At 46.0% G+C, this 15,532-nt stretch overlaps 1 protein-coding gene across 3 annotated transcripts in view; it reads left to right on the forward strand.

The window, feature by feature from the left end:
• LOC119971744 (WD repeat containing planar cell polarity effector) overlaps nt 1–15,532 on the forward strand; it is a 248,136-nt gene that overhangs the window by 201,680 nt on the left and 30,924 nt on the right. The gene's annotated exons all lie outside the window — the stretch shown is intronic.

Raw genomic sequence — 15,532 nt, forward strand, 5'->3', positions numbered from 1 at the left:
ACAGAGCCTGGGGTTCCTACCTTCGATCCCCACCGGCAGGCCTACAATTCAGAGGTTTTGGCGCCTCGATCGATTTACTTGGTCAATCTCTCCCCTCAGACTCCACTGCGTCATGACCAACCTTGACTTTTTTTTTCCAGGGCGACGGTCTGGTCGCTCTGGTCTGTTGAGGCCTTCTCTAGATCCTTTATGGTGCTTTCTTGGGCTTCCAATCGCTGCTCCGTCTTGTCTAGGGCTACCTGCATGGTCGCCAGCGCTTCTGCGGTCGCCACCCCAACTGCAGTCTGGATGTTGGTTTTCATATCCTCTCTGTGTTCTCTCAGTTCCCTGGAGAGAAACATCCTCCACCCACCCCCTGCTTGGGGGGGGGGGGGGGGGGCTGGTGTTTGCTCTTTGTGTAGCAGGTTGGTCCTTCTCGCGATGTCCTGTTTTGCCACCTTGTGCTTCTGCCAGATCAGCCATTTGCTTTTCCACTTCTTGTTTCCATGTGGCCTCTGGAGTAGTTGTTGTTCGGCATCCCCCTTCAAGCTGATGTTGGTTGAAGTGCGGGGATTTTGTTTCCTTCATATTAGCGGCCTATTTCGGTGAAAGAGCCTATCTTCGGGTTCGTAGGAGGAGAGCCACTTGTGTTGAGTTGTACGACTTCTCAGCGTATCCCCGTTACTGGAAGCATTCTATTTTTGTTCTGCTGAGGACATTTCTTACAATTGTCCTTAAACACACCACTCATCTCATCATATCCCTCTAGTCATAATACTCTAGTTATGCATACTGTATACACCTATCACTGTGTATCACTTAAGTTTATATGCTTTTGGTATATTAGAATTTTAAACAAGAAAAGTTACATTTTCCTTCCTGGGTTTTATGTTCTGAGATTAAAATTACATCATTTCGCAGATGTCCCCAAAATGTGAGAGGTTTTACATTAGGAATAAGAATTTAAGGATTGATAAGAAAGGTAATAGCCTATTAAAATAATAAAAGCAAATTACTGCGGATGCTGGAATCTGAAACGAAAGGGAAAATGCTGAAAAATCTCAGCAAGTCTGGCAGCATCTGAATGGAGAGAAAAGAGCTAACGTTTCAAGTCCGATGACTCTTTGACAAAGCTTTGGCAAAGAGTCATCGGACTCGAAACGTTAGCTCTTTTCTCTCTCTACAGATGCTGCCAGACTTGCTGAGATTTTCCAGCATTTCCCCTTCGGTAATAGCCTATTGATTGACTTCCAACTGAAAATCAGTATTTGAATTCCAGTCTCGTGGTTCATTCAAGGAAGGATTTAATTACAGATTAACTTTAAAATTTGTGCATTTTCAACCTGTCAATATTTGTGACTGAGCCAATTTGGTGGGCTTTTATAAAATAACCCCAGCAAGCTTGCCTACTCATCTGGATCTGGAAATGTACTGAGAATAGAAATTTTCAATTCTTCTGAGGCAATATAGAAATCCAGTTGTGACAAAAATGATGGTTGGAACTTCACAAAGGACAGACTTTATTTCTGCTGTATGCTTACTTTCTACCTCAATGTTTAACCAGAGAAAGTTTTGGTGTCTGTTTCCTATGACTGTCTAAGTGGCATCCACTGAACTTGAGTTATTAGAATCCATCTATTTTGTATTCACCTAACTGCTCATTCAAAGTAGATCTAATTAGCATAATTTTTGAATTGATTATCCTTAATAGTGTAAGGAGACAGTGCAAGCTGTTGCTGAACTGTTGGTGGGCGGTAGTTTCCAATTAACCAAATTTGACCTCATATCTATCGGGTTTCCTAAGGATAGAACTTAGAATTTGAAGTTATTAAAAAAGAAGAGGCTACAGAAACACTCCATGGATAAAAATTGTGCCTCTATCTCTTCCATTAAAAATATATACTCTGCTTGTTCATTTTGGATGACCGCTGTTGGTAGTGATTCTGCTTTCCCATTTACCATTTACACTTCTTCTCGAAGGTCATCACTTGTCTGTATACTTGTCGCATTACCACCCACTTTTGCTTGCACCATCATCCGTTTGTCAGTTAATCTTCCACCCTATTACATACCTTCCCTTTTACACTATCCTCCCCTCCCCCTTTCCCCACCTCTCTGCTTGCATTTAACCTGTCACATATTGAACTTTTTTCCAGTTCTACTGATAAGTCACTAACCTCAAACATTAGGTGAAGTCTTTTGGAGGTGATGGATGCCATGACTACCAGCTGGAGAAATGGCAAGATGTTTGACGAGATGTAACAAGCGGTGTGCCACAGGGATCAGTGTTGGGAGTTCAACTGCTTACAGTTTAAATAAATGACTTGGATGACTGGGCCGAAAGAATGGTTACTAAATTTGTTAATGCCACAAAGATAGGTAGGAAAGTAAGTTTAAAGAGGACGTAAAGAGACTACAAGAGGATATGGATAGACCAAGTGAGTGGGCAAAGACCTAGCAAATGGAGAATAATGAGTGAAAATGTGAATTTGTCTATTTTGGCAGGAAGAATAATAAGAAACTTATCCAAATGGTGAAAGATTGTACAGCTCTGAGATGCCGAGAGATCTGGGTGTCTTAGTGCATGAATCACAAAAGGTTAGTACCCAAGAACAGCAAGTGATTAGGAAAGTTATTAGAATGTTATAATTTATTGTGAGGGGAATTGAGTATAAAAGTAAGGAGGTTATGCTTCAGTTGTACAGGGCTTTGGTGAGATCACATAGAGCCATAGAAAAGTTAAAGCACAAAAGGAGGCCACTCAGCCCATCTTGTCCATGCCAGCCTGAGGACACCCAGGGGCACTTTCTAAACCCACCTTGCTGCACCCAGCCCATAGCCCTGTAGCTTACCGAACTTCAAGTTCAGATCCAGGTACTTAAGAGTTTAGAGTCTCTGCCTCCACCACCAAATTCGGGCAATGAATCCCAGACACCCACTACCCTCCATGTAAAATAATTCTTCCTCATGTCCCATCTACCTCTTCTGCCACTTATCTTTAATCTATGTTCCCTGGTTCTAGAATTCTCCACCAAGGAAACAATTTTATCCACTCTATCTCTTCCCTTCATAATTTTGTGCACCTCAATCAAGTCACCCCTCAGCCTTCTTTGTTTCAAGGAGTACTGTGTACAGTCTTGGTCACCTTATTTAAGGAAGGATGTAAATGCATTAGAATGTTTTAAATTTAGAGTACCCAATTCATTTTTTCCAATTAATGGGCAATTTAGCATGGCCAATCCACCTACCCTGCACATCTTTGGGTTGTGAGGGCGAAACCCACGCAAACACGGGGGGAATGTGCAAACTCCACACAGACAGTGGCCCAGAGCCGGGATCGAACCTGGGACCTCGGCGCCATGAGGCCACAGTGCTAAGTCACTGTGCCACCGTGCTGCCCACTTGGCCATGATAAATTGCCCTTGGTGTCCAATGTTGTGCACATTAGGTGGATTGGTCATGATCAATGCGCAAGGTTACGAGATAGGGTGGGGGAGTGGGTCTAGGTAGAGTGCTCTTTCGAAAGGTTGAGTTCAGACTCAATGGGCCAAATGGCCTCCTTCTGCACTGTGGGGATTCTATGGATTCTATTCTATGGAAAATGTTAACATATAAGGGGTCTTGATAAGGTGGATGTGGAGAGGATATTTCCTTTTGTGGAAGAATCTAGAACGAGGGCTCACTGTTTACAAATAAATGTCACCCATTTAAGACAGATGAGGAGAATTGTGTTCTTTCAGAGGATGGTGAGTCTTTGAATCTCTTTCTCAAATGGCGGTGGAAGCAAGTCTTTGACTGTTTTTTAAGGAAGAGCTAGATAGATTCTTGATAAGCAAAGGATGACAAGTTATAGGGAGTAGGAGGAAATGCGGAGTTGAAGTTACAATCAGATTAGCCATGATCTTGGCGCAACGGAGGGCTCCCGATCGGGAACAGTATTTTCGGAGCTTTAAGCCCGGTCCCAGGGTCCACGGAGGCGTCACAGGCAGGGAGAAGGCACAGAGGAGGCACAGCAGAAGATGTCCAGGATCAGCAAGAAAACGACTGGTAAAAGAACAGCTGAGGGCCCGTTGGGGAGTGGAGGGGTCACCAGGGAAAAAGGTGGCTGGAGCACCAGGGGAGGCCGCATTGCGGAAGGCCGAAGAAATAACTAAAGTAATGGCTGCAGAATTCGAAAGGCAGTTTACAAAACACCTGGAGGCAATGAGGCAGGAGATGAGGGAGGTTTTGAGTGTGCTGGTGGAGGAGGCGATTTCTCCGGTGACGACGGCGGTGGCGAGTGCAGTGGCGGAGGTGCGGGAGCAAGGGGAGGCGCTGAAGGTGGTGGAGGATACGGTGGCGCAGCACGGTGATCAACTTACCTCGATGGGGAAGGAGATGCGGAAGGCGATGGAGGTGAACAAGGATCTGCGAGGAAATTTGGAAGACCTGGAAAACAGGTCCAGGCGACAGAATTTGAGGATTGTGGGGCTGCTCAAAGGAGTAGAAGGGCCGAGTCCGACGGAATATTTTGCAGCTATGCTGGCGAAACTATTGGGGGAGGGGGAGGATCCCTCCTGATATGAACTGGATCGGGCTCATCGGTCGGGGAGGCCTTTACCAAAGGCGGGTGAGTCACCAAGAGTAGTGACTTTGTGCTTCCATAGGTACTGTGTGAAAGAGAAGGTCCTGTGCTGGGCCAAGCAGAAGTGAGTGGTGCAGTGGGCTGGAGCTGGTATATGTGTATACCAGGACTTTATGGTGGAGCTGGCGAGGAGGCGGGCTGCTTTCAACCGAGTGAAGAGGGTACTGTACTGTACAAGGTGCAGTGCGGCATTGTATACCCAGCGAAGCTGAGGGTGACTTATAAGCTCAAGGACTTTTATTTTGGAACGGCGGAAGCAGCGGAGGAGTTTGCTAAGGCAGAAGGACTGTGGCAGAATTGAGAAATGGCCATGTGCCGATGTAACCTCAGGACTGTATTTTCTTCTTTTTTGTCTCTTCTTTTTTTTGTTTCTCTGCGTCCGGGTGTATGGGCTAAAGGAGCCAATGGTGTATATAGTTGGACAAGGGAAGTGATGGGATTTACACTCGAAGCGAGGGCTCTTTGGGGTGTAGGTGGATATGTGGGGTGTGCGTGCTAAAAGGGGATTTCTGGACTTTCCTTGGGCCGGGCAAGGGGGAAAGGGACCCGGGCGGGGGCCACCGCGCTGGCCGGTTTAAACTGGCCAGTGAATGAGAGTGAGGTGGGGGGAGGGGCTGCTGCCATCGGAGCCTGGCAGAACAGGGTCCGAGTGATCTAGCCAGAGTGGAAAGTTGGGTGGAAGGAACCGAGGTTGGGGGAAGGAGTTTTACAAGAGGTAGTGGGCGGAAGGAGTTGGAGGGGAGGGGGGGTTTACAACTCTTGGGTATCACATACGGTACTCTTTCGGAGGTTGGACGGCGTTGAGTGTGCGGGGGGGGGGCAGGGGGAGTGGATTCTAGGGTGACCAGGGGCTGGGGGGGGGGGGAAGAGGAGTGGATTCTAGGGTGACCAGGGGTGTTGGGGGGGGGGAAGAGGAGTGGATTCTAGGGTGACCAGGGGTGGGGGGGGGGAAGAGAAAGGAGTGGACTCTAGGGTGACCATGGGCGGTCCCGGACTCCTTTCTTTTTTCTCCTTTGTTTTTTTGTTTCCACCGTGGGACAGTTTGTTTTATTGGATGCATATATTGACAGGTGGGCCGTTGTTTGGGGTGGTGGGAGGATGGGATCGTTGTTATTGTTAAGGGGATTGACTTTGTATTTGTTACCGTTTACTGTTTGGGGGTGGGGTGGGAATTTTGGAGGAAAATGTGAAAATGGAGAATAAAAACATTTTAAAAAAAAGATTAGCCATGATCTTATTGAATGATCGAGCAGGCTTAAGGGGCCAAGTGACCTACTGCTTCTAATTCATATAATACTACCCGTAACTTCCTTAGTTAGCTATAAATGGTGCATTCCTCCCCTAGAGTATTCAGTTTTCACTGGAATGTGTCTATGCTGAGTGTTATGAAATAGCTCCTTAAATATCTTCCACTGCATCTCTACTGTCCTATCCCTTAACCTAATTTCTCAGTTAACTTTAACCGGCTCTATTTTCATACTTTTATAATTGCCTTTATTTAAATTTAATGCATTCGTCTTAAACCCACTAATTTCTCCCTCAAACTGAATGCAAAATTCAATCAATTCAAGTGCCTTGGGACAGAGGGACCTCTCATTAAAGTGGCATTACATATCTGAGTCCCTAAGAGGCAGGCAATTTTAAATGTCGAAAGCCTGCAATGGCTGTCAATCCCATTGAATGAAAGGCAAAGGGTGTTGACAATGGCGGCCATTCAACCTGTACTCCTTCATCCTTGCATGAAGAGGATCAGCATTACACAAGAACACCATATTGCACAGGAATCAGTGCAAGTGGCCCATCAATAAGAACAAGCATAATGAAAGGAGGCCAGGCAGCGAGGCAGATGGAGGTCCCTGGTGCATCAGTGAATTACATGACCAGGATTTTAGTTCCAATTCTCTTCCTGCACTAAGGCAGATTTTCGTCTGTTTTCATAACTGGTAATTCCTGGAACAGGTCGCGGGTCTGTCACCAGAGGCTGATAGCATGAGGAGCGACACTCCACATCAAGCATGGCTGACCAGGGGTCTCCCCTCTTACCACCAGCTTTTGGCGTGTTTGGAAGGATTTGCAGATTGACACTCAACCTGTTTGGCAGCACGATGAACACAACTTCCTTGGCCATCAAGACCTGGGGTGGGACCTCTGGCTCAGAGGCAGGGATGCTATTCATTGCGCCACTGCTGCCAGAGGAGTTTGGGTCACTGGGAAGATCCTGGCAAAACAGCTTTAAGATGACATATCTGCAAATGTCAGTGAGACAGTGCCCAAAGAGATTGCACCTTTCCAGGGAGACCATCATAGAAGTATGCGCCATAGTGCAGGACAACCTGTGTCCACTGGGATATGGTAGGCACCCTATGCCAGTGGCATTGAAGGCTACTATAGCTCTTGACTTCTGTACAATTAGTTCTTTCCAAAGGTCTACAGGTGACATTGTGACATCTTCCAAGCAGCCACTCACCATTGCATGAAGGAGGTGACAAATGGACTGTACAAGATGGCTGGAGAATTCAAAAGATTCCTGATGGAGGAGAGCAACAGGTTAGAAGGCAATGGATTGACAGCCATTGCAGATTTTCTGTCTGTTCAAGGTGTAAGAGAAATGAAATGAAATGAAAATCGCTTATTGTCACGAGTAGGCTTCAATGAAGTTACTGTGAAAAGCCCCTAGTCGCCATATTCCGGAACCTGTTCGGGGAGGCTGGTACGGGAATTGAACCATGCTGCTAGCCTGCCTTGGTCTGCTTTCAAAGCCAACGATTTAGCCCAGTGAGCTAAACCAGCCCACTGCACCCTTATACCATCAAGGCATGATCTGAGCAGCCAACAGTGTTTATTAACAGAAAATTATTCTATTCCCTCCGTGTCTATGAAGTGAATCATGGAGGTATGCACTCACTATCCCGCAAGGAGCCATGATGCTTACATGATTTGACACTTGCAGGCGCTGCACTTGTTTTTACCAAGGCCACAATTCAAGGGGTTGGATCATAGGCAAACACCACGCATTGCTCATGCCACCCATCAGAGACCCTCGGAATGAAGCAGAAGAGGGGTTCAGTGCCAGTCACGGCACAACAAAGAACATCATAGAGTAACCCATCATCTGCTGAAGATACGCTTCCACTGCCTCAATTGTTCTGGGGGTGCTCTCCAGTATAACCCAGAAAAGGCGTCATGGATAATTGCTGTGAACTGTGCACTGCATAACATCACCATGCAGAGGGGTTGAAAGCATCAGCCCTTAGGAAGAAGAGGAGCAGATGCCTCATCTGACTAGGAGGATAGGGAGATAGAGAATAACATGAAAGGCGATCCACATCAGCGAGCTGCTGCCTATGTCCGTGCCCTGAAACTTAATGAGAGGAGATAAGAGACCACCATTTACTGACCTACTTCCAACCACCTCGTCATCATTAAGCAAGATAACATAAACAACCTTTTTCCATGGATGACACATATTGTTGAATCTAAGAACTCTCAATGCTTTTCATCTCACAGCCATCCACATCTCAATCTTCAAGCAAGCAGCCAGTATCCCTTAAACACAGGACATTAAACATCATGCATCACTGAAGGGGAAACATCATGAGACCCTCATGAGAAAGCACACACTGAATAAATCCCAAAATATTTTAATGGGACATTAACACATCTTCCTTAACATAATATTAACACCAGTGCTACTTTACTGTGTGAAAGTGAATTTTTTCATGTGCTGCATTGAAATTAATCCCCAACATCTATAAATGTGAAAGGAGCAGACTACTGCTTCCTCTGCCCCGTGGTCTTTGATGACTGTGGTGGGTGCCCTCTGGCAGCCTTTGGCTTGAATGGGCCAGGGCATATAATGATCTCCTGCAACAATGTAGGAGAGTCCCCTATGGCCACTGCTGCTGGAGGAGTTTGTGTCACTGGGAAGGTCCTGACAAAACCTGCAGAGTGCCTCAGAAGAACCATCAAATGATATAGGCTACATGGCTGTGAGGTACTCACCAGACTGAGACCACACCCCGACACACGATCCGCTCCCCACAGAGTGTATCTGTGCTGGTGCCAGGTACAGGGGACAAATGTAACATCCCGACTGTTTTCCTCTGAGGAGGTGACAGGTGGAACACATGGGGACTGGTCACAACTCTGCAGCAGTCAAACCTGCAAATGAAGCATAAAAACAATCACTGGGGGATGTTGACAATGTTATTAATTTGTGTTTTGTATTTTTTAATATGTTTGGAATAAAATCATTCCAAAAAAATAAAAACTTGGGCAACACGGTGGCGCAGTGGTTAGCATTGCTGCATCACGGCGCCAAGGTCCCAGGTTCAATCCCGGCTCTGGGTCACTGTCCGTGTGGAGTTTGCACATTCTCCCCGTGTTTGTGTGGGTTTCGTCCCCACAACCCAAAGATGTGGGGCGGGGGCAGCACGGTGGCCTAGTGGTTAGCACAACCGCCTCACGGCGCTGAGGTCCCAGGTTCGATCCCGGCTCTGGATCACTGTCCGTGTGGAGTTTGCACATTCTCTCCGTGTCTGCGGGGTTTCGCCCCCACAACCCAAAAACAAAATGTGCAGAGTAGGTGGATTGGCCACGCTAAATTGCCCCTTAATTGGAAAAAATAATTGGGTAATCTAAATTTATAAGAAAAAATAAATAAATAAATAAAATAAAAAAAATAAAAAAAGATGTGGGGCGGGATTCTCCACTGATGGGATGCTCCGTTTTGCCAACGCCCGGGGGTTTCCAGACGGCGTGGGACTGCCTCACAATGGGAAACCCCATTGACTGGCCGGCGTAACGGAGAATCCGTCAGCGGGTCGAGGCAGAAATGTGGCACAGTGGGGTGGAGAATCCAGCCCGTGCGGTCTAGATGGATTGGCCATGCTAAAATTGCCCCTTCATTAGAAAAAATGAATTGGGTACTCTAAATTTTAAAAAATAAATAAAACAATCAATGGAATGATGACTAACGGCTACAGCAATTGTGGGTACAGCAGACTGCAACTGTAACCAGAGATAATGGGTAAACGGAGTTCCTGATAACTCTCCGGTAAAGCCTGACTGCCCACTGGTCCCAGGAGATGCCAGCTTGCCCAGCTGTCCTTCCAATTCTCTCACTCTCAGGAAATCAGGATAAGGCTCGGAGCAAGATACAGATTCCAGTGACATGCAAATATACAGCCTATGCAACTATAGAAGCTGGTGAGGGGGAACAATTTACACTTCAATGCCCATCCTAAACTTAAGTAATCAACGCCTAAATTTCCTGTCTGTCTTTTATCCCCTTCTCAACAGTGTGAAACTCAAACTCAATGTTGCAGTGCGGAAGAAGTCATATATCTTTCTTCAACACTGGACCCAGTTCCTGGGATGGACGTGACAACTGCTCACCTCCATGGTGACCTCCAAGCTGTCTTGTTAATTCATGTTGGTTTTTGCGAAATAGAATCTCTCTGCGTACCCAAAAGGCCTAGATGAGGCCGCATGACAAGCTTTCTCTGAACCATGCGTGGTGCGCAGGGTGGATTATGACATCTCTGAAATCATATTAATCTCTTGATGCCACAGACTAAACTTTTACAAAGGTGAATATTTTTACTGCCTGCACCTTCAAAATGTTTCTGTTGTGATGTTCATACACCTGGCAACGCTAAATGTCTGTTTAGTTGCAGTTCTCCTTCCGAAAGAGTGCATGCAGAATTTCACATTTTAAACAGAGATTTCTAAATATGACACCTTTCCTTTCATAGGGATAAGTTGATGTGGATCTCCCGGCATCAGAGCCACCAAGCTACGTGATCCAGTGGCAAGCCCACATCAGACATTCATCAGCTTTCCACCACTTGATCGATTAGCTCAGTTGGCTGGATGGCTGGTTCATGATGCAGAGCAACGCCAACCGTGCGGGTTCATTTGTGCCTTGCCTGAGGTGTGGTGACCCTCAGGTTAAATCACCACCAGTCAGCTCTCAAAGGGAAGAGCAGCCTATGGTCCTCTGGGACTATGGCGGCATTTACATTTACAGTGTAATATTACATCAGGGGGTTCATTTCTCCATCAAGATATGGAGTAATCCTTTTTCTACCTTTGGGAAGATGTGGAGTTGCATTTACAAATATATATGCAATTAACCTGATTGAATCAGAATTACCTGATGTTTGACTGTTTCCTATTGGGGGAATTCTCACATTTTGAGATTAAGTGCGGTTGCGGGCAGCTCCAGTGGTACCTGTCCTGCCGACCTGTCTAGCGGGATCTTGCGCCAGATGCAGCACTCAGAAGCTGAATTATACACAAGGAAGTTCCCCTCTGGCTCTCCTGACAAGCTGGAAGCTGATCTGTCTGCCTGCTCTCGGCTGACAGGTTCAAAGATCCCGGCACCATATTTAAACACCAGTCCAGCACACTCATATGATGTCTCCAAGATGTCAGCATCCCAAAGGGAAAAGGCTAGCAGCCTCGAAAAGAAGTCTGTTCCTTGACTCAACCACCCTCAGCCTGAGCCCATCTCCTATAAGGTACCCTTAGCCCACTTGGGTCTCTACCCACCTCTTTGGGAATCTTTGAGCATCCCATTTCAGTGAACGATGTGGTATCCCTTTGACCACCTTGTTTGTGAGCTCTTCATGTAGTCTTGCCATAGTCCAGCTTCCCTTCCCTCTGCCTTCAAATGTTCAGCTTCATCATTCACGTCCTTGCACCTCTCTGTGCTATCGCGACTCCTTGCTCTTCTCTTCCACCCCTCCTTTCATAGCTCTCCCTTCACCCTTGTCTTAGGCCACACACCCCTCAACCCTTTACATCTAACAAAACAGAAAAATGCATTTTCAGCATCGCCTACATGCTGTTTCACTTTAACTAAGCTTTGCTCTCTAATCCATCTACTGGATTCCTTTCAAAAATGTGTTATGAGCCATTTAGACGTCAAAACCATTGTGCATAATCTGTCTGTAGTAATATAATATTCCTCCGAATTGAAAAAAAATCGGGTGGCACGGTAGCGCAGTGGTTAACACTGCTGCCTCATGGTGCAGAAGACCCAGGTTCGATCCCAGCCCTGGGTCGCTGTCCATGTGGAGTTTGCACATCCCCCCCCCCCCCCCCCCCCCCCCCCCCTGTCTGCGTGGGTTTCCCACAACCCCAAGATATGTAGGGTAGGTAGACTGGCCACGCTAAATTGCCCCTTAAAACAAAATTGAAAAAAACTTCTCGACACCCAGTTGGTAAAATATTGAATCTCAAAATTGATCATTCCCCCTCTATGGGCACGATCTACCGGCAGCGTTGCACTTTAGTGTGTATGCAGCGTTGCCGAGGGAGGCCTCCCACGGGCTTCCTGGCAGTCTTTATGCCTTGCAAGATCTACCCAGATCTTGCGAGGCATCGGAATCAGAATCCCACCCAAAATGGACAAGACCAAACAGAGCGCATCTAAGTAGGATTTGAACCTACGTAGGCAAACTTACCTGGTATCTACCAGCCACCCGGGATTTACCGGCCTTCCCAGAGAGGCTGCAACCAGCACCATTCAGTACTGGTCCACAGAAATGGCGGCCCCCTGGCCTTCCCCCTTGAATGTGGGCACCTTGGCACTGCCACCCTGGCACTGCCATGGTGCCCAGGTGGCAGTGCAAGGGCACCAGGGCGGCACTGGCAAGCATCAAAAGGGGACCATGCCCATAAAAGGAGGGTGGAGAGGGGTATGAAGGATGGGGATGCAGGGCAGGTAAGAAGGGGCCTCTAGGAGGGGGGGTGACAAGTGGAGTTCCAGGAAGGTGATGTGGGGGGCTCTGAAGAGGGCCCCTCCCCCAGGGACCCCATAGTGCAGTGTCCTCACTTGGGAAGGTATGGGGCAATGCCCATGTGTGTGGGAGATGACTTAATTGTTGTTAGATAGCGTGGGGAACTCGCCGGCAGATCCGACGGGAAACCTCCAGCAAAACCCGTTACAAATTACTTACCGCACCCTATGTGAGAGTTTGCTGGTTCTCAGACTGGTCACTGGATGGAGCTCTTCGTGATGATGAAAGTGAGGAAGCTCGGAGGGACATTGCACAATGTTCTGTTTGAAACAGGATTGACTCGGATTCTGCTGAGTGCTGTGACCCTATTTATTCTTTTCTGCCCAGTGGCACATCAGGAAATGAAATGGATGATTAAAATGGAAAGTTAAAGCTGTATCTAGAACACAGCACTTCATTGGATTTTCTCAAACCTTGACAAACAACTTGGCCCCGTCAGATTCTGTGTCCCTTTTGTTGATTGAATACCGTCAGTACAGGAGCCTTAATTGTACTTGAACAGTGACATAGACTACTGTAAAACAAAGATCAAAGTCAAACAAGTCTGATTTGCTTCATATAAAATGTGAGCCTCCAGCAATATATCCTGAATTGACTACTTGTACTGCTGTTGGATTTATGTATTATGTAGCACATTCCAAACAAATAGTGGAGTGTTGACATTGACAGAAGTCTTTACGTAGGCATTGTGGTGTATGTAAATTTGCACTTTAGGTGTGCAGTCAAGGATGACATTTTTATTTTTAAACTATTTAATTCACGTATTTGCATGGCTGTTATTGTAAGTACCTGTCAAAACTGCAAGAGAGTTTAGTAAAATAGTTCAGTGATGAAACATTACTTAGCCATTCTAAAATCTAAACTGTTCCTTATATATTTCCTTACTGAAGCAGGTTGACGAAACAAAGTAAACTTATGATCTGGTCATGTATTCCTTTAATCTGTTTCTGTGCTCATCAAGATGGGAAATGAAATATTTTCTACTTTTGGCATCAAAACTGAGCATTCCCAAGTCAAATATAGGCCCACAAGATGCATGCTCCCTATATTCTGCCTTTGAATTACATTCCAAAATGACAGCGCAGTTTTGTATTATCCATCCATGCTATCTTATCCCGGAGTTGAGACTGCCCGTTACAAAATTGAGACCACATTTCAGAAAGGATTCTTAAAACTTGTAGGAAACCTTAATCCTGTTAATCTTGGTTCAATTCAAACCTGGACTTTGGATGAGTTGTACATCATGTACATGACTAATTTTCTCCCCACCTCTTTTTCTGACAGCATATACTCCTTGCAGCCTCCCCAGACAGGCGCCGGAATGTGGCGACTAGAGGCTTTTCACAGTAACTTCATTGAAGCCTACTCGTGACAATAAGCGATTTTCATTTTCATTTCATTGCAGGGCTAGTTTGCATGGGCATCTGTGATGCAACAGCACTACATGTAAATGTTCACTCTTCATGTGTTAATCATAGGGATTGAGTGTCAACAAACTATTTTAATATGGGGGTATTGCAGCTGGGTGTTTGCAGTGATTTGCCAATTCTAAATGTACACCTAGCAAGGCAGAGGGTCACTAAACGGCAATCTAGGCAGGAACCCTACTAAATTTTCCCTTCCTTACCTGGCCTGACCGTGGTAACTAGTAGTGCAGATTGAACCTGGGTCTTTCCTGATTTGTGTGGTTCAGAGTCAGGCTAGTGACTGCAAAATATCAATACCTGCTATAATTCAACAGCTTGTAGACATAATAGAAATTATACAACACATCTCACACAATGCATTTGGACTCTAGACCAGATGAAATATGAAAAGAGTATACTGAACAAATATTTACAGCTATTTCTGTTCAGGGGTATTAATGCAGTAAATGTGGGAACATAAGTATTTTTTACTTAGTTTCAAGACTTGAAAATTATTAACTTTTGATATACACTTAAATCTGTAGTAACTATTATTTCTGTATTTTAAAGAACTTCTCAAAAAACTCATGGTAAATAAAAATGTTCATTTTTGACTAAAGATGCAATAAGGGAAAGTCTGATTGGTTTATTTATGTTTTAAGCTGTCAGAAAAATTGATGTGAGGAATTAAGACATTGGGCTGGATTCTCCCAAAATGAGACTATGACCCCACGCCGGCGTAAAAAAGGTGGAGTTTTACTCCCAAAATTCCTTGAAAAAAGTTAAATGAATTCTCGCAGCTTTTACTGCAGATACGGCCCCCGCACATCCGGGTCAGAGGCTGCGCATGCGCACAGCGGCAACCTCCAGTGGCCACACCATGCTCCATGGCGGACTCGGACCGCAGAGCCATACAGAGAAAAGAGACTCCCCGATCGGCCACGTGCCCGAGCCTCAACCCCCACACATTTAATCCCCGGCCGCCTATAAGGTCTCTGATCTGCCCACCACCGACCAGGGTGGCCACGGACTGAGTCTGCAGCCGCCACTTGAGCATCCCGACTGGGAATAGATGGTTAGTTTCCACAACGTCAGGAACTCGGCCGGTCGGGAGCGGAGGATTGATGAGTGGGCCTCTGGCAATGGGCCCCTGTTGATGCGGCGTACTCCACGGTGACACCAATTTTCGGTGCCCGGAGAATCGCCAGACCGGCACCGGGCCCGATTACGGCATCAAACTGGATTCTCCACCCTGGCGCCGGCCGCGATTACGCCGTCGGGCTGCAGAGAATCCAGCCCATTGTCCGTGGAGTCTATTTATTGTCTTAATTACTTATTAACATTCTCAAAGTAAAATCAATTTATTTGAAATCACCATGTGTTGCTTTAGTTAGAAAGCGTTTTTATTTGGGTTATTATCAGCAGCTTTCAAAATATCACTATGTGCTTTGTTTAATCTAGTTATCTTTATCTAGCTACATCCCCAAGTATGCCTTAAATTTCTGTATTCATTGCTCACAATGTGCCCTTCTCTATTTATTTGACAGTTAATGCTGGTTATGATGCAGTTCATCTAGATCCACCTTTATGTTCTCTTACCTGTTCTGTTATCCACAGCTTTTGCCTAGCACTATATTCCGGTTTGTCTTTTACACTCTCTTGCCTTCCCTCACAGACCTGCCCTTTTGCATTACCCTCTGCTCATCTTTCTCTGC

This window comes from Scyliorhinus canicula, chromosome 1 (genome assembly GCF_902713615.1).
Source record: "Scyliorhinus canicula chromosome 1, sScyCan1.1, whole genome shotgun sequence".
Lineage (NCBI taxonomy): Eukaryota > Metazoa > Chordata > Chondrichthyes > Carcharhiniformes > Scyliorhinidae > Scyliorhinus > Scyliorhinus canicula.